This window comes from Propithecus coquereli, unplaced genomic scaffold, assembly GCF_000956105.1.
Source record: "Propithecus coquereli isolate 6110/MARCELLA unplaced genomic scaffold, Pcoq_1.0 Scaffold179, whole genome shotgun sequence".
NCBI lineage: Eukaryota > Metazoa > Chordata > Mammalia > Primates > Indriidae > Propithecus > Propithecus coquereli.
The window spans coordinates 5,271,778-5,277,748 of record NW_012142634.1 but is presented as its reverse complement, the minus strand read 5'-3'; positions in this window follow the sequence as shown (position 1 = coordinate 5,277,748).

Sequence of the window (5,971 nt, the reverse complement as noted above, 5' to 3'; positions counted from 1 at the left end):
CCTCCTTCCAGGACTGCTTCAGCTGGAAAGAAGACTGCCTCCCCCATCCCTACTAGAGACAGTCTATATCCAACAACTAGTTGGTGCTGGGATATAAAAGCCCAGCCCCTTGCCCCACTTGGGACAACTGAAGGGCCACCCAGCTTCAGAGCAACCTGTAGGACCAGCTGGGGCCTCTATTGCACTGATTGAAAATCAACACCTCCCTCTACCCAATCCTGCTCCTTCCCTTCTCCTCCACAGACATGGGTCCCAAGAGCACTTCCTAATAAATACTTCATGTGCTAATCTCCAATATGCTTCCTGGGTAACCTAACTTGAAACCATTGGTGCCAAGAGTGGTCCAAGAAAGTAGACAGTGGCATGGAATCATGCAACTGGCATGCGGACCCCATCACTCGTGGTAGGTGAAGCTCTGACAGCTCCCGGCATGGGCAGCAGTGCACCTGTCCAAACTGCAATGGCAACCCGATGGAAGGGAGGCACCAGCTGGTGCAACGTATAAGGTATTCAAGAAACATGGGAGAAATAGCAACTGCGAAGATACTGGAAGACTGTTGGCTGTTGCTAAGCTTGATTGGCACTTTAAAAAATAACAAAAACCTGAGAGTGATTGTCAATTTAAAGCTATATCTAAAAGCCAGAGGGTCTTCCTGGGAAAATATAAGAAGGCCCTTATCTGCTACCAAAGAGCAGAGAAAGCTCCGGACCAAACCCAGATTTAACTGCAAAAGTAACCAAGCTCTTAACCTAAGTGTGCCAAGGCCAAGGCGCTTGGGAAAGGATGGGATCCTGACACATGGGACAGGGACATCTTGGCTAATGTACCCAAATTTTGATCCAGAGGTTGAGCATAGTCATCCCAACAGAAGTCATGATTTGGTGTCCAGTTTTTGTACCCAAGTCAGTTTTTAGACCCAGAATCCACAGATTAAAGCCAGCACAGGTCTCAGGAGGAAGGACTCACAACACCAGAGCGAGTATATGTGGCTGCGATTCTCTCAGCCTCCCCCCAAGGGTCCCACTGCCATTCACCCAAGCAACTGTACGCTGAGGGGGCGGGAACAGCCAAACAGTCCAAAGACTGTCAAACACAGGATCCAAGTTGGCACGATATCTTTAGGAGACCCCAAGCTTTATCACGGCCCCCAATTATAGCTGGGGGCATACGGGAACCAGGTAAGAAATGAACCTCTGGCCAGATCTGACTCCCAGTCGGCCTACGGGGCCCATGGATTCACCTGGCGTTCATTTTTGTGATCCCCAAATCATTAGAATAAACTCACTTGATAGTATAACCTCCACACTGGTTTCATGGCCTGTGGGGTAAGAGCTATCAGAATAGGGAAGGCCATTAGGAAAACTCCAACACAGCCTCTCCCAGCCAAAACAGTAAGTCAGAAATGATACTGTATCCCAGAGGGAACAGCACAAATTAGTGCCATCTGTACAGACCTACATGATGCTGAGCTGTGATTATTCGTTAGCTCCATTTTATCCATAAGTCTTGGCCCTGCAAAAACTAGGTGGATGCTAGAAGACAGCACTGTATGGCTACAGACCCAACCAAGTGGCGGCTTCAATTGCAGCTGCTGTGCTGGATGTGGTATCTTTGCTATGAAATATTAATATGGCCTCCAGTGTGCGACACATAGCCTTGGATCAAGCAAATGCATTCCTTTCCATTCCTGTTAGAATAAAAGAATCCATTTGCATTCTAGATACATGTATAGCCTTGTTCCAGATCTATGTTAATTCTCCAGTTCTCTAGCATGATACAGTCCAAAGAGGTTGACCTGATTTTGTTCCCGTGGCCACAGAGGGCAGGGAACCTGATTGCAGCCCCATCAGTCTGGAACCATGAGAAGAGCTAATTCCTCCAAAGAAAATGGGAGCGCCACCAGAGAGGGCGACTGGGGGCTGAGTAGCCCCAAGCACAAACGTCCCCAGAATGATCTCACTACAAGGAAAACAGCATCTTACCTCTTACATTCCCTTATTCACTCACTCACATACTCACCTGCCCATTTATGCTTTTCGACACTAGCTGGATTCTCTGGGTGGTACAAGAGATGAAACATGGTCTCTGTCTCTGGGAACTTACAATTGTCCTAGAGTCAGAAGACAGGAGTGAAAACCATGATAAAACCCGACAGGACGTGGTACAGGCCTAAAGACTGGAGCAGCTGTCATCAGATGCCAACAGAAGTCAGCATCCTTTGAGATTTCAACAAAAAGTGGCCAAGGAAACAAAATCAGATCCTTCAGATGTCCTTTCCCTGTAATTTTAAGCTGGATCTGAAGGCCACAAAGAGTGGGAGGAGGTGGCATTCTCTCACCCCCACAGTGCTCCCCACTGGACCAATCCTGCTTCGAGATTATTGCTATAATTCTTGGGCAAGATAAGCTCACCTCTCGGCACCTAAGTTTCTTCATGTTAAACACATACGCTAATACCCATCTCTTAAAAGTGGATATTGATAAAAAGAAATAACGGTAAAGCCCTACCAGGAACTCGGGCACGGTGGGGACTGGACATCTGTGAGTCCCACTGTACGCTGTCCTCTCTCTGGCCTCCCAGAATCCAACAGTGCAGCGTGGTGCTCCATGGTGGAGCCATGGAATATAAATATAAATCAGCGTCTCTGCCCTACGTAAGCTTTGCCTGGAAGTGAACCCACTGACTGGCTGGCATTGTAAAATCAGGGGGTGGGGGGGTTGTTTTCAATAAATTATTTTGAAAGAAAACCCATCAATCAGTGGCTATTTGCTACTCGATTATCTGCCGGTTGTTCTATTCTCATCAGCTACTTTATTCTTAATGGTGCCTGAAATAAGCCTGGCCCTGCATGAACTCACAATGCCATGCCTGTAGAGCTGAAGAAATCGCTTACATTTTTCCACGTATAGTGCTTCCTTATACTTTATATTCCCTTATACTTTTATATATTGTTTTTCAACAATAAGATTAATAATTCATAAAATCAGAAAAACAATCAAACTAAGAATTGAAATGAAATTACTGATGTGTGTTCCTACTGTGCCACTAACACAGACTGTGTGCCCTGGGATAAGCCTCACACCCTCTCTGGGCCTCAGTCACTTAATCTATTAAATGAGGGGATTGGACCAGATGTTCCCTCGGGCTCCTTCTGAAGGTCTTGAACTCTACATGTATTTCAGAGTCTCTCACCCACAGGAACAGCGTGTTTTATTTTGCAGCATGACCAGCTGGTGGGAAACCCTCAATCTTCTCCAAGTCCCCGCAGGCACAGCTGCAGCCAGAATTCTGTGATGGGGACAGTGTCTGTCCTAAAGTGACAGACTACAATCAAATACAGAAATCAGCCTTACTGCTGTGACAGGCTTCTTTTTTTTTTTTTAAAGACAGCGTCACTCTGTTGCCCGGGCGAGTGCCATGGCATCAGCCTAGCTCACGGCAACCTCAAACTCCTGGCCTCAAGCGATCCTCCTGCCTCAGCCTCCCGAGTAGCTGGGACTGCAGGCGCTTGCCACCATGCCTGGCTAATTTTTTTCTATTTTTAATAGAGACAGGGGTCTCGCTCTTGCTCAGGCTGGTCTCAAACTCCTGACCTCAAGCAATCCTCCCTCCTTGGCCTCCCAGTGCTAGGATTACAGGCATGAGCCACCGCACCCAGCCAATGTGTGAGGCTTGTCTGCCCCTCTCAGGATTGGTTCCGTCAGCTGCGAGTGTCAGGGAGTTGGCCTGTTCACTGTGAGTCTGGTTTGCAGGTGTGCTGACCACAGGGTAGGATGATGAGTGTCCTTTGAGCGTTAAATGAACTCAAAACCAAATCACCCATAATGAATGGATTCATTAAGACATACATCCTAAATGCCTTGACGATGAGCATGAGAAATTGGCATGTAAACACATTCTTACCATGATCTTTCTTTTCTTGGTCCAAGCAGGCTGATTGCTATTCAGGCTTCAGCTGTGGCCTCAGAGGATCATTACCTGCTGATTAGCATAATGAGCACCTGAGCAGTAATGGCCTGATAAATTGCTCATGCACTGGTGTAAGTAGGGCATTCGTTCAAACAGCCAAAGCACTCTCGATCCTTCCACTCAAGAGGGAAATAATCAGTAGCAAAGGCAGAAAGATATGGGTCATAAATATTTGAAGGAAGGAAGGGAAGAAGGAGGGGAGGAAGGAAGGAAGGGAGGGGAAGGAAAAGGAAAGAAAGGAAGAAAACAAGGAAAGAAGGAGGGAGGGATGGAGGGAAGGAAGGAGGGAAGGAAGGAGGAAAGTCCATGTAATGATAGAACTTCAGACCTCCCTTGGTGAGCACGCACAGAGGTCATGGGTTTGTTTGGGACACCCATCTGTGGGTTTGGCTTTGTCTGAGAGCCAGCCTTTGTACAACATGTGCCAGGAGACTAGCTGTCTGGGCATCAAAGGATGGTGGCAGACACAGAGTAACAGGGACAAAGAGAAAGAAGTGGTTCAGAACCCCTCCCCACACCCCATGTTAGGAAACAGCGTGCTTCTTGAGAGGTAGCACAGTGTGATCGGGAAAAAACCTGGGCTTTAGGGAAGCCTGAGTTTGATTCCCAGCTTCGCCACTGACTCACAAGCTGTGTGGTCTCAGGCAAGCCAACTATTCTCTCTGTGACTTAGCTTCCTGACCTCCAAAGTGGAGGACACGTAGATTGCAAATGGCCACGAATATCTTGTGTTAACAGCTCCTGTCATTAAGACGCGGGCCTGTTTCCCTACCCCTTGAATCTGGGCCGCCGTATGGCTCATTTTGACCAATAGAACACAGCAGAGGGGACGCCCTGTGAGTCCCCATCCTAGGCCATGAGAGATTGAGTAGCTTCCACTCCCTGTCTTGGAAATGTTGTCACCATGGGAACTGCCGGGTCAGCCTGCAGGAAGAGACGCCATGTGGAGAGGTGAGCGGTTCCGGCCAAGGGTCCCTAAAGCAGCAGCGCTAGACTTGTGAAGTGAGGTCACCCTAGGTGACCAGCCTCGGCCAACCTGCCAGCAGATGGAAACCAGCTGAGCCAGGCAGGACCCAGGTGACCTACAGAACTGTGAGGAATCATAGTTTCGTTGTTTTAAGCCACTATGTTTTGGGGTGGTTTGTTATGCAGCAAAAGCTAGCAGATACATGGGGATAATCACAGTTCCCACCTCACAGAGCTTCTACCTACCTACCCATCTGCCTAGCGGTCTATAAAATACTTGGCCACCTGACATATAGTAGTTTTGACAAAATGTAGCAATAGTTGTTATTACTATTAAATATTACTTTTAGTCATATTATCATGTCCATAGTGCAGGACAGTGTGATTGAAAAAGCCTTGGGATCAGCTAGGTCTGGATTCGAATCCCAGCGCCACTCATTGACTTTGGGTTAAACGCTTCTCTGAGCTTCGGCTTCTTCATCTGTAAAACTGGGGCCCCAGTGTCGGCCCTGCAGTGCCGCTGTGGGCATTGAAGCTGATGAGCGTGGCACAGAGTAGGAAGGGACACTTCACACACCAAGGCAGCAGGACCCTGAGCTCCTGCCGCGTGCGCCGCCCCAAGCCCACCAAGGTGCTCCCCGGGACCTGGAGAGCCTGGAGCACCGGGGAGGCCCCTGCGGGGCTCGCTTCTCCCCGCGGGGCCTCTCACCACTCGCTAGAAGCTGGATCGGGGAATGCCGCAAAGGAGACTGTGTCTTACGCACTTGAGGCACCTGAGAAGCGTCCTCCCCCCGACCTCGGCTGACTCCGTGCTGGGATTCTGGTTCAACCACACAGGCAACTGTCTCCCTGCAAGACTGTTAGTTTATCACGCCCACTGCATCAGCACTGTTTCTGCAGTGGTTCCCAAACACCGTTTTAAAAATGTGCAATTCCACATCAAGAGTTTCTCGTCTAGTCGGTCTCACGTAGAGACTGGGTAGAAACCCAGATTCCTAAAAGGCCGCGTAAATAATTCTAACGTGCAGCCAGGCT